Source organism: Canis aureus, chromosome 33 (genome assembly GCF_053574225.1).
Source record: "Canis aureus isolate CA01 chromosome 33, VMU_Caureus_v.1.0, whole genome shotgun sequence".
NCBI lineage: Eukaryota > Metazoa > Chordata > Mammalia > Carnivora > Canidae > Canis > Canis aureus.
Window position 1 is genome coordinate 29,404,923 of NC_135643.1, and position 13,548 is coordinate 29,418,470.

The 13,548-nt window shown below is 40.5% G+C and overlaps 1 long non-coding RNA gene across 1 annotated transcript; it reads right to left on the reverse strand.

The window, feature by feature from the left end:
- Window positions 1-3,026: 3,026 nt before the first annotated feature.
- Window positions 3,027-9,394, reverse strand: LOC144303851 (uncharacterized). Its single transcript, XR_013370852.1, has 2 exons — window positions 4,520-9,394; window positions 3,027-3,547 (listed from the first exon to the last, which is right to left on the reverse strand). It is a non-coding gene; the product is annotated as an uncharacterized LOC144303851 (long non-coding RNA).
- Window positions 9,395-13,548: the final 4,154 nt, after the last annotated feature.

Sequence of the window (13,548 nt, forward strand, 5' to 3'; positions counted from 1 at the left end):
TAGATGCATCTGGGCCTCAATGTTTATTTTTTTAAAAGATTTTATTTATTTATTCATGAAAGACAGAGAGAGAGAGGCAGAGACAAAGGCAGAGGGAGAATCAGGCTCCCTGTGGGGAGCTCGATGCAGGACTAGATTCCAGGATCCCGGGATCACAACCTGAGCCGAAGGCAGACGCTCAACTGCTGAGCCACCCAGGGACCCCTGGACAGCAATGTGTATAATAAAGATGATGAAATTAACCTCAGGTTGTTATGTGTCTGACTATGGACTCCAAGGGCAGGGAAGGTCCTGACTTTCTGAAGGATAGAACTTTGACTCTTGACTCAAGTGATGACACTAAGGAATTATGTGAAATCTCAACCTGACTCTTACCTGGAAAGGGGTAAGAAATCACCCAGCTCTTGGGTTGCCCACAGAAAGAGTTGATTCTCATATTTCCCCATCAGGACTTGATTATAGGCAAAGAGTTTCTCTGAGTGCTCCTATGGAAGTAGGAGGTTCTTTACCCCTCCTCTCCCAAACCCAGTATAACTCTGAAGATTTGAGCCAGAAATACACTCTGTGGGTATGCTATAGACTGAATTGAACTCTCCTCACCCCCAACAAACTTGGGTGTGAAAATCCTAACCCCCAGTGTAATGGTATTCAGAGATGAGGTCTTTGGGAGATCACTAAATTTAGATGAGGTCATGATGGTGGAGTCTTCAAGATGGGATAAGTGCCCTTATAAGAAGAGATACCAGAGAGTTTACTGTCTTTCTCTCCCTGAGATGTGAAGACATGGTGAAAAAGCAGTTATCTGTAAGACAAGAAGAGAGTCTCACTAGAAACCAACCATGCTTCTACCCTGCTCTTGGACTTCCAGCTTCCAAAATCATGAGAAAATAAATTTTTGTTGTTTAAGAAAGCCATCTAATCTATGGTATTTTGTTGTGGCAGCCTGGGCCAAGTAACACAGAATATAAACTGCAGAAGCACCACTTAGATATGTAGAGAGCTCAAATATTCTTACCTCTCTCTTTGAGACTTTTCGTAAAACATATAGTTATCCTGACAACCATGGCTCCTGGAATCAAACACACACTGACCGCAGACCAGAAAGAAGGGGTTCTGGCTGCTTCTACACTCTTTATATATGTTTGTCAAATATGAAGTATACTATTAATATACATACCCAAAATGGGTGAATTTTACTGTGTATAAATTGTATTTCACACATAATTAACCTTGAATTAAAAAAAATCAATGCTTAGGAAACAAATTTCTATGAGAAGAGCCTAGAATAGCTGGAGTTGTTTAATTTTAAAAAGATAAGTTGGGAAGTATTTTAATAATATTGGAAATCCAAATGCCAGTTTCCCCCTTCCACTTTAAGGGTCATTCTGCACCATTATGTTTGGTAAAATGGGGGGAAAATGGCATCCAGTCATGACTAGTTTATTGGCTTCAGATGGTGTGCATTGGGCTTGGCGTGCCATTCCAGAAGACCTGTATGGGGGGCTGTTGAGTCCTTTAAATCTAATCCTCTTTAAGGATTCATTGCCAGGATAAGTTTTGCAGATATGCTAGTATACTTTTAAGTGTCCTCCAGGTACCTGTTGGAAAATAAGCATGCACACGCACACACACACACACACACACACCCCTCCCAAGGACCAATACCAATACAAATTATCAGAAATAATATGTACTAAACACATAAAAAGGAAGTCATTTCCCTAATTGACTCATAACTTACAAGATTTTATGTGTTTATAGTAGAGTTGTCCTTAGTCGTTCCATTACTGACTCCTTAATGGCAAATTGCTTAGCTATATAAATATCCTTCTTGTTTCAATTCTTTATCTCTCTTGTTTCAATTCTTTAACCCAGTATTTCTCAAAATATGGCCCTCAGACTACCTATGTCAGAATTATCTGGAATAATGGTTAAAAATGCAGATACCTGAAAATGAATTTCTAAGGAATCTGCATTTTAAAACGTCCCCAGGGAGCATCTGGGTGGCTCAGTTGGTTAAGGGTTCCACTCTTGGTTTCAGCTCAGGTCATGATCTCAGGGTCAGGCGATTGAGTCCAGCGTCGGGCTCCATGGCAGGCATGAAGCCTGCTTAAAGATTCTCTCTCCCTCCTTCTGCCCCTCCCCCTCTCCTATTAAAGAAAAAAAGCCCCCAGGTGATTATTATACCACCAAGACTTGAGAACACCCATTTTAACTGCTATTAGGAAAGGATTAATTTTTTTTTTTCTCTTTCAACTGGATACAAAATAAGGGCAAACTCTCCTTGCCACCATTTTAGTTTAGACTTTGTGGTCCTAGGAATTGGTTGCAAAATTGAATAGTTCTTGTATTCTAAAGATTTAAAAAAAATAAATATTTTTTTATGAAGATGGATGCCCATCTTTGTGAAATGGCACAAGGAGGGCAAAGCATGAAGGGAGGCAAAAAAAAAAAAAAAAAAAAAAAAGATGATTCACAAATAAATACCCAACCAACCAGTGTGTATAGGGCATTAGGCTAAAGCTCTGTCTTGAATGACTTCTGTTAATTCTCTAAGGTTAGTGGTTTCTTCCTTCTATCTGTTCTTTCTTCTTTCCCTCCCTTCTTCCATTTAGAAAACTAATATATATATGTGTATAGAACTGAATGAATGCAGTCCCTGGTTTGTGAACTAATGACCATCATTAGTTCATGTATGGTCTTTAGTTAGTTATTGGATTATTTTAAATAATGCCATAAATATCTGAGAACATAATACCTAAATTGAAAGCTAGGACCTTGACAATAACTTAAAATTAACCACATGATACCTTTTTATTTTATTTTTTTTTATTTATTTATTTTTTTTTCACATGATACCTTTTATCAAACTATCCTTTTTCATCCCACACCCTCATCCTGTGCTCATCACAACCTGCTTTGCTTTCTATATACTTCTTTTTGGTATTTAAATGCATTATTAAAAATATGTTGTATGTGTGTGTTTATAGGAAGGGTCTCCTGTTTTATGTAATCTTTCAGACATATTTTTCCACCTATGATTTTATTGATAAAATTATCTATATTGTGTGGCATGGCAGTTGATCATTTTTTTAAAAAGATGTTACTTATTTGACACAGGGAGAGAGAGAGTACAAGTAGGCAGAGTGGCAGGAAGGAGAGGGAGACACAGACTTCCCACTGAGCATGGAGCCTGATGCGGGACTTGATCCCAGGACCTTGAGATCATGACCTGAGCTGAAGACAGAGATGCTTAACCAACTGAGCCACCCAGGTGCTCCCCAGTTGATCATTTTTAAATGCTATATTATAGTCCACTGTGTACATATTTCATGACCTCTTAACCTACCCAACCGCTGAGGGGACATTTGCATGTTTCTAGGTTTTGCTGTTATGAACAGCACTACTGACAATATGAAATACTGGAGAGGACATGGGTCTGGAAGATTTCTTATAAGTTGCCATTGAGTGACTTCCCTGACTCAGGCCACCTCTCCGAGTCATGGAACCTCGCCCAGGAGGGCTCCCCATTAAAGCACTCTCGAACCTAAAAAAAAAAAAAAAAAAAAAAAAAAGTTGCCATTGAGAAGAGAAATTGAGGTAATGACTTGGGTGGGAATAGTTTAGTATTATCTACTTCAGTTGAACATTCACATACCCTACACACTCGGTAATTCCCTTCTTAAGCACACACTCAGCAGAAACTAGGGAAACGTGCAATCGGAGATGTATAGAAAAATATCCAGAATGGTGGGGCAGTGTATTTGGGACAAGTTTAGAACCCTCAGGTTTAGGGAATGGGACTGGAGTAGGGGTGGAAGAGCTCGAGGGAGAGTGCGGCAGGCATCAGAAATCCAGGCCCTCACGGCCACCACTCCTCACCAGTGACTCCACCTGGCTTTGCTTGCCAAGAGCAGCTATGAAAGGGAGAAAGGCTTAGATTGTAATTCCTAGCCCAAGGGTTTGGAAGATGAAGAGAGGTGGATAAACAACTGTCTGAGGTCTATGAGTCCCCACCTACAGTTCTCCTACTGACCTTTCAAAACAACTGTGACACCAGTGCTAGGGACCCTTGGAGCTGAGGTCTGAAGGCACTCACCTGGCAACTCAAGGCAATGGTGAGGGTGAGCCCAACAATCTCCCTTCTTATTTTCTTATCTCCACCAAGCTGAGCTGTCGGGGCCTCCTTCCCCAACCACCCTGCCCCCACCATCAGACACCAAGGTCAAGCCACCCTCACCCACACAAGTTTCCTCTCATGGTTCCTTTGACCTCTGTCTTTGGGGAAGGACTAATAATCCCTCAGCAACCTAAGGCGGCTGTGTGGGTGTTTGCAAACTTGGTCCTAGGAGCTTCATTAGCAAAAGCTGGGGCTTCCAGGCACCCTGCTTATGTATTCTCTCATTTCCTTCTCACAACCACCTAAGAGGTAGCAAGCCCTGGTGTGAATACCTGATGTTACAGACGAAGACACAGATTTGGCAAAACAAACGAGTCACCGAGGTCACACGGTGATTACCTGGCAAAGCTGGAAGAGAACCCCCGGCTTCCACCTGGTTCTGGAACACTGCTGTGGCTTCTGAGAGCAGAGAGCCTGAGCACCCCTGGGCTGGTGTTCTCCAAGCTCACCTCACTTATGGAGGCAACCTAATGCCCTTGAGCACACATCAGTGTCTCCTTAGATGTGTGGCTAATTGTAAGGACAGGTTTCTTGCAGTTGCCATTCCAAAGCTGCTCTCTCGTTAGATTTTTTTTTTTTAAGAATTATTTTTTTGTGACAGTAGAAGGAAACCATGTTTTTAAATGCTGTTTCCATGCTCACACACCATAGTGAAAGATGATGCCTTTCTGTCTCAAAATAAAAGAAAATGTGTTAGACGTCTCATGACAAATAAATTTCTTCTGAAACCCTTTTTAATGGATGCTGCTGATGCCCTGCCCAGATAGACCCTTTTATCAGGCTAGCACACCCAGCCCCCAGCTACTCTTAAGTGTTGACTGCTTATGGCTCAGGGCTTCCCTTTCTCTGGAGAATTGACCTCTGCCCAGTGGAGCTGGCTATCCCAGAGATGTCTGGAAACAGCCCTCACTTTGGCTTGCAGCCAATGACTGCCTGATACTGTAAAGGCCACAGCCCCTTGTCTGAAGGGGGTTAATTGTATGGTGTTATTATGTTCTAGAGGTAGGCTCCTGCTAAGGATAGCTTTGCTATCCTTAAAAGAGCTTTGCTGCTCTTTTCCTGACTTCTCCTCTCCCCTTACTTCCTTAATCCACTCTTCCTGAGAGCTCCTCCAATAAGTCACTTGTACAAGAATCCCTGTCTCAGGCTCTGCTTCTGGGGAACCCCACCTAAGATACCCTTCAATTAATAGAGGACGTATTAATGTATTCTAGGTGCTACAGAGTAGCATGAAAAACTTGGTATATTTGCTGTTCAACATTTCTAATGTCATTTGAGACTTATTTGACTCATTATATATTCTTTAAGATTTTTAATTTATTTATTTGAGAGAGACATAGAGAGCACAAGCAAAGGGAGAGAAAGAGGGAGAGGGAGAAGCAGGACCCCCCGCTGAGCTAGGAGCCCGATGTGGGGCTCGATTCCAGGACCTGGGATCATGACTTGAGTTGAAGGCAGACACTTAACCATCTGAGCCATCCAGGCGTCCCTGACCCATGATTTAAAAGTGTGTTGTTTTGGGGCACCAGGGTGGCTCAGTCAGTTAAGTGTCCAACTCTTGATTTCTGGTCAGATCGTGATCTCAGGGTTGTGAGATTGAGCCTCAGGTCCAGCTCCACACTGACCATGGAGCCTGCTTAAGATTGTTTCTCTCCCTCTCTGTCTGCCCCTCCCCATCCCTGCTTATGCTCTCTCTCTCTCTAAAAATAAATAAATAAATAAATAAAAGTGTGTTGTTTAATTTCCTAGTGTTTGGAGATATTCCTGTAATCATTCTTTTATGGATTTTTAGATTAATTCCATTATGGTAAGAGAATATATTTTGTATTATGTATCAGTATTGGTCCAATAATAAATGAAGAACCACTAGTATATCTATATAGTATATAGTATAGTGTGTGTATATATATATATATACACACACACACACTTATATATATATATCCTAGTAAGTCTGCTTTTCATATACGTACACATATGTTTATACTTATATTACATTTATATTTATAGGGATTTGTTACAGGGATTTGACCTTATGTAATTGTGTAACAATCTCTGTAAGGCAGGACAGTCCTAGCATCTATTTGAAAAGGCAAGGCTGATGTAATATGGCAAGAACAAGATCTGGAATCCAAAGCATAGAAGCCCATGAGGACAGACTGAAACTCATGTCGATTTTTGTTGCCTCTGACCCTAGTGGTGTGAGTGTCATGCGTTAGCTGGGTCCTTTATCATGGAACTCAACACATACCTCAAGTCCAGGAATTGCAGGAGCTAAGGGGACCCAGGGGAAGTGGGTAAGTTGCAGCCCAGTCACTGCCTCACATCAAACAGGTGAGTCAGCACATCGGTGACAATGGGTGTTAGCTACAAAGTGACTTCTGCTTCACTGCCTCATTCAAAGTCTCAAACCCGAATCTGTCTTATGGCCTACCCTAACCAAAAACACACAGGAAAAGGAATTCTTGGAAATACAGTTCATTCTAGGCATGCTGACACATTACAAACCCAGCACGCCCTTCCTTCCTTGACTTGGAACCTATGTGCATCTCCTTAAACTGTATTTAAACTCCAGATAAAGACAATAGCAACTTCATGTTTCCACCAACCATGACACACCTATACCACATGCAACCCCAAACACACATCCCTTTCCCCCAGAAAAGGATACAAAATCCACTCCAACACACACTTTAAAAAATCTTTGGGTGAGGGGTGCCTGGGTAGCTCAGTCAGTTAAGCATCCAACTCTTGATTTCAGCTCAGGTCATGATCTCAGGGTTGTGAGTTTGGGCTGGTATAGGACCCTGCACTGGGCATGGAGCTTGCTAAAGATTCTCTCTCTCCTTCTCCCTCTGCACCTCATCACCTAAAAAAAAATTTTTGGGGTGATGTTTATTTTTCTCTTGCATTCCGGAAATACTCTTCCTTACCCCTATTGCCTCCTAGCAACACTATTTCTGCTTATGATCAGTGTCAATCACTCCAATGAATTAAAACAATCATCCTCTTTACCTGTTGATTCAGTGGCATGACAAACCCAAAGTGGCCAGATGGCAGTCTCAGCTTTTAGAAGGGATCATTGTTGTGTCCTTTAGTGGAAGGATTATTTCCTTTGGAACCAAGACTTCCAGACCAGCAAAGGCTAAACTTGTGGGGATGGGAAGTAAAAATTGTTCTAGTGGATCCCTGTGGTTAATAGTTAGAGGATTCCCTTTCATTTCCACCCTGTGATTCCTAGTACCGTGAATCCTGGCTGTAGGAGAAAGAACACCATATATTGGTCATTAATTTAGACTATTTACTCCACTCTTAAGAGCATTTCTCCAGCCTTGCAAGATGCTGGCACCATAATCTGGTCATAAAAAGGCCATTCCACCATTCTTGTAAGCTAATTATGTCAGGATGGTGGAAAACATGGAAGACCAGTGAACTCTATGATCATGGACCCTTTTCTACATTTCATTATTCTGTGAAATGAATTCTTGTGTCAGAAGTAATGTAGCGTCTAGTACCATGACAGTGGACTTATTCTGGAAATCTATGAATGATGGTTTTGGTAGGAGTATTGCAGGGAGGAAAGGAAAGTCCATATCTGGAGTTAACTATCTCCTCCAGTAAAAATAAAGCACTACCCCTCTCATGGTTGAAGCAATATAATTTAATCAACCTGCCACTAGTTATTTGGCTGGTTCTCTGGGTAATGGTGCTATACTGGAGGTTCAGCACTGGCTTCTGCTGTTGACAGATTGGGCAATCGGGAGTGGCTGTAGCCAAATTGACTCTGGTAAGCAGAAGTCCATGTTGCTGAGTCTGTGCATAACCCCTAAGCCTGCTGTGATGGCCAGGTTTTTCATTACCCCATTGGGCAATGACAGGAGTGACTGGGTGACTGAATCAGACCACCACAAGGAAATTGGTGCTTTTATAAAACAATTTGTATTATTGAAACCCTTTAGGAAAGAGAAATTAAAGAAGCAGTTCTGGAAGATAAAAGGAAAAGAAACAAACTTAGGATCCAGATCGACACCATAGGTTAGTAATCTCAAGAATATCACACAGCAATATTATTAGTGAGGAATTAAAGCAGATTAATGAATATTTGAAAGGGATGGGGGATTATTTTTCTCTCTCCATCTTCTTTATTTCTTCTTTTACAATTCTTACACCAAGAAGACCAGAAACTGTGTGTGTGAGGCATGAGGGGACATGGTTTCACTCAGTCCTCAGTGTGTTCTGAAGGAACAAATGTTAGGGGACCATGGCTCCTTGCAAATCATTTTTGCTCTCGAAATCTGCATTTTCTGCTCCCATAGTTCTGTTCCCCCTTCAAATCCTGTATTATTACTGAAATTTTCTTCTCTTAGGGGGTGGAAAATGCATCCCGGATTTCTACTTTCCTTGTTTATTTCAGTTCACAGATGATATTGCTATTGGTATAAAAAGTAGCAAGGATGCATAAACCAGCATCTGGCGGCCAATATTATATTACATATAGGTCAATATTGGCTAGTAAAATTATTGTGTATTTGTTACTGTATCTTTTGAGTTTCCCTAATTAGTATTTTTGTGTCTGTCACTGACTGATAAACTGTATTTTCCTTTTGCTTCTAGTATTTCAAAACCATTTATCAAAATAACTAGTTTTATATTTCATCAGGAGATTCAACCATCTATGTCAAAATTGTCAATTTAATGCCTCTGATCTCTACATCTTAAAATGATGTGGAGGGAAAAGCACCAGCCCAGGAGTCAGAATGATCTTGATGCCAGTCTTAACTTTGCCTCTAAAGACTGTACTTCATTAAGTCACTTAACATCTATGGCCTTCAGTTTATCAAACAAAGAAACTGAACCAAGAACCCACTCTAAAAGCAAATAATAAAAGGATGTTGTACAATAAAAAAGGAAAATAATTGCAGAGGGAAGGAAAAAATGAAGAAAAACAAAAAGTATATATATAAAAGCATGTATACACACACATATGCCTAAAATTACAGACTTAAAACAGTAACATTTAGAGAGGCAAATGAAATAAAAATATTACAAAGTCTCTGCATTAAACAAGAAGAGGATAAAAATTCTACTTAATTTTGCATTGTTGAATTTTAATAAGTACAGGTTTGGTTTGCCAGAATTGAGTTTAGGATTTTTGTACATACATACATTTAAGATATATATCTGTCTCAAATTATATATATGCCTATATATAGAATATATATAAATATAAAATACAATACAAAATATGTAATACATATGTGTATGTGTATATATATATATATATATATATATATATATATATAAATTACCCATATAGTCTATATATAGACTATAAAACAATGTATCATGATGAAGTTAATTTCAGGTTAGTTTTCCATTTGAAAATAAATCTAAGTATATTACCTATGTAATTTTTCTGCCAAAATATTTAGCCTGAATTTAATCATGAGAAAATTATACAAATTCAAATTGAAAGACACTCTTCAAAATGTCCACCTGGCTTGTATTCATCAAAAATGTTAGTGTGATGAGAGAAAAAATAGATAGGAAAATATTCTAGATTAAAAAAAACTAAACAGAAGTGACCACTAAATACTTTGCCAGATCCTTCCTAGGATTCTGAATTTTGAAAAAAGGCTATAAAGGACATTATTGATGCAATTTAGGAAATTTGGATATGTGTTGCATATTAGATAATATTATAAACTAATCTTAAATATCCTTAATGTGATAATTGATGTGTGGGAGAATGCCTTTGTTTGGGGGAAAAACAAGGTGACATATTTAGGGTAAATGCCTGGATGTCAGCCACAAATCTCAAATGGCTCAAATGGCTTAACCAAAGATAAAAAATTTGTGTAGTAGTATATAGATAGGAAACTAAGTGGGCCAAAATATTACAATCAGTGAATCCAGGTGAAAGATACAAGGAATTTTCATTACTATGTGAAACTTTCTTAAAGACTTAAAAATTTTCAAAATAAAAACTTGGGGGGAATAAAGAAAAAATGTAATATACAATAAAATGATACAACAAAATATAAAGTGATTATTGATGTCAAGGAAAGCAATAATGAAATCCAAGGGGTAATGCAAAGTGGCGTTAAGAGAATACATAATTAAGGGAATTCTATGCAGAGAAGACTGGAGCATTGATGGGAAACACAGAAGCATCACAAAGGAATAAATAAAACTGTCATTATTCTCAGATGATATGATTATATATGTACAAATCCAAAAGAATTTACAAAGTTTTGGAATTTGCAAGTGAGTTTAGCGAGTTTGCTGAAATCAAAGTCAATATGCAAAAATCAATTGTATTTCCAACTACCTACCTACCTAAATAAATAAATTAATTAAAAAAAAATCTAAAAGGATGTAGGGGCGGCTGTGTGTATCATCTCTTAATTAGCTGACTTGGCTTCTACTGAAATTAAATGACAACTGGAAAATTACTACACACTATCACAAGCTCAACCAAGCAGTAAGTAGCCCCAATTGCAGCTGCAGTGCTAGGCATGGTGGTGTTGCTAGAGCAGATTCATAAGGCCTCATGTACATGATATGTGGTCATTAATTTTGAGAATATGCTTATTTTAAACCAATCAGAAAATAAAAATGAGAACCAGTTTGCATTCTTATGGAAGACAATATTCTTTACACTTTTGCCCCAGAACTAGAATAATTCTCCTGCCCCCTGTCATAACTTAACCTCAAGAGATCTGCACTATCTAGGTATCCTGAAGACTATTGGTGATAAGTTACAGATGACATCATTCTGATCCTGTAGGAAGAGAGGTACTATACTGGAGTACACTGTACGGTATACTGGAGGTATACTAGCATGGAGGTATACTAATATACTAGCATTAGAAACCTCAGTAGGATATGTTTGCTCAGGAAGATGGGAGATAAACCTTACTAAGAATCAGGATCTATCATTTCAGTAAAGAGGATGATGGCCATACTCAATGATGGCCTTGAAAGACAGTGACAAGGGAAAATCTTCCAATGGTAGAACTTTGAGCGGTACACGTGATCACCCCTCAAAGTGAGCACATAAACAGACTCATGAGCAGTGGTGAATGGTCTGGTTAGCCAGTCAGGAGCCTGAAAGAAAGTGTTAGAGTCCATGACAAAGGAGGTACCGGGTAAAGGCATAGAACTGTATACATGGAGTAAATAACACATGCTAAAATTTGTTTGTGTCACATGTTAATGTACATCAAAAAGCACCCAGCATGGAAGAGGCACTGAGCAACCAGGTGAACAGAATGACTTGGCAATTGACATCAGTCAACCTTTGACATTAGCCACTTCACAATGGGCACATGGACAGAGTGGTCATAATGGCAGAGATGTTGGCCCACAGCATAGACTCCCACTTACCAAGAAAGATCTAGCTATTGCCCCTTCTCCATCCCCAATCTGCCTGCAACAGAGACCAACAGTGAGTCTCTGACATGACACTATCCCTTGAGATCAACTGGCCACTTGGTGACAAGTTAAATGCATGGGGTTCCTTCTGTCCTGGGAGAGGAGAGCCAGTGGTTTATTTGCACAATAGACATCTATTTAGGGTATGGGTTTGCCTTGGAGTTTCCTACTTACAGAGCCTGAACCAGAAGCACAATTTAGGGGCTTATGGAATGCCTGATCCATAAGCATGGAATCCCACAAAACATCACCCAAATGAGGAACCCACTTTACAGTGAAAATGTGCAGGGTAGAAATCGACCAGTTGTATTACACATTACTCTGAAGCTGCCACTTTGATAGGGTATTGGAATACCCTCCTGAATAAAGGTGTAGCCAAGGTGCTGGCTCAGAGGTAATACTCTGCAAGGATGGGGTGCTATCCTTCAGATGGTAGTATCTGGACCCAGTCAGAGACCCCCATAAGGCACTGTCCCCCCAGGAGAATCCTAGATTAAAGAGGTGAAAGCGTGAATGGCCCCATTTACCATCAATGACTCAGTGGAGAATTCTGTTTTTCCTATCCCTACAGCTTTGGGATCTGTAGGGTTGGAGGCTCTGGTCCCCAAAGAAGGAGTCTTGCTAACCTATAAGCTACCTATGAGCACCTTGGACTCCTTGCAGCTAGGCAGTTGGAGTCACCATATGGGCAGGGTTAATTGACTTTGATCTCCAGAAGGAGGTAGGGCTTTTGTTCCACAGTGCGGGAGGCAGGATACCTGTGAAACCCTTATGTCTCTTTGGTACTCCTTGCCTAATTGTAACTGTGAATGGACAGTCCCTCAGCCATGGCCTGGAGAAGACATAGTTTCCAGAGGCTCACACGCCTTAGGAATGAGGGCCTGGGACACACGACTCTAGGACATCCAGAAGTGATGGCCGAGGGTGAGTGGAATTTCAGTAGTGGAGAAGGAAAATAATGAGTACCAGTAGTGGCCCTAAAACTATTTGTAGTTACAGGAGTTGTAGTTTGCTCCACTAAGCTCACTCTTCTGAGTCTCCCCTGAGGAAGAGAGATGCACAGGAACCATTGAAGGCCTACTTCCCAAACGTATGGGGAAGTGGATGTATGTGGCACAAGGGGCAGACCATGGCAGCCACGGGGGTGTGCTGCTCAGCTCTCCCTTCAACAGGGAGCCTGTGGTGAGAGAGCAGTCAGCTGACGGCCTCCAGCTCCAGCATCTTCAAGATCCACAGCACCATTCAAGCCGGATATGTGCTTCCTGGAGCTCCTGGTCAGTGAGGGAAGCCTGTAGAGCTATCTAGGGCCCTGTTATCTCTGCCCGCGGTTCTTTATGTGCAATCTGAGAGCCTGTGTCCCCAGTGTGCTGGCAGAGACTTTTCTCAGAGCTTTCTTGTTCTCTGGCTGGGGCTCTTCCTACTCAAATCTCCACTCTGGTTCTTCTCTTTTCATACATGTCAGGCCCAAAAGCTTTTCCTGACGACTCCTGCTTCTCTGCTCCTTTATCTTTCACAGGCATTACCCCTAAACTATTACTTGTATGTCCAACTATCTTGGTTTTGGATCTGTCTTGGGACTTGATCTAGAGACCCAGGGGACCCGAATGGACACAACCTCAGTTGTGATGTCATAGAAATGAGGCAGTTACCAGGAGCCTCACACACAGGGAGTCTCTGTTGCATTCAGGAAGGTGTCACTTACTTCTAGATCTCTCCTCTTATCAAGGAAACCTAACTTATAGGCAATGAAGAAGAGTGCAGTATATCAAAGAATAAAGTCTTAATTTTCTATTATTTTGTACTTGGAAAACGTGTAACACAGGGTTATTTTCTCCTTCCTCTGTTGAATACCCACTCCAAAATGAAGAGGACAATTACTGTCTGCACATGCCCACAGGTGGTGCTCAAAGGGGTGTTGATCTGTGTTGTGA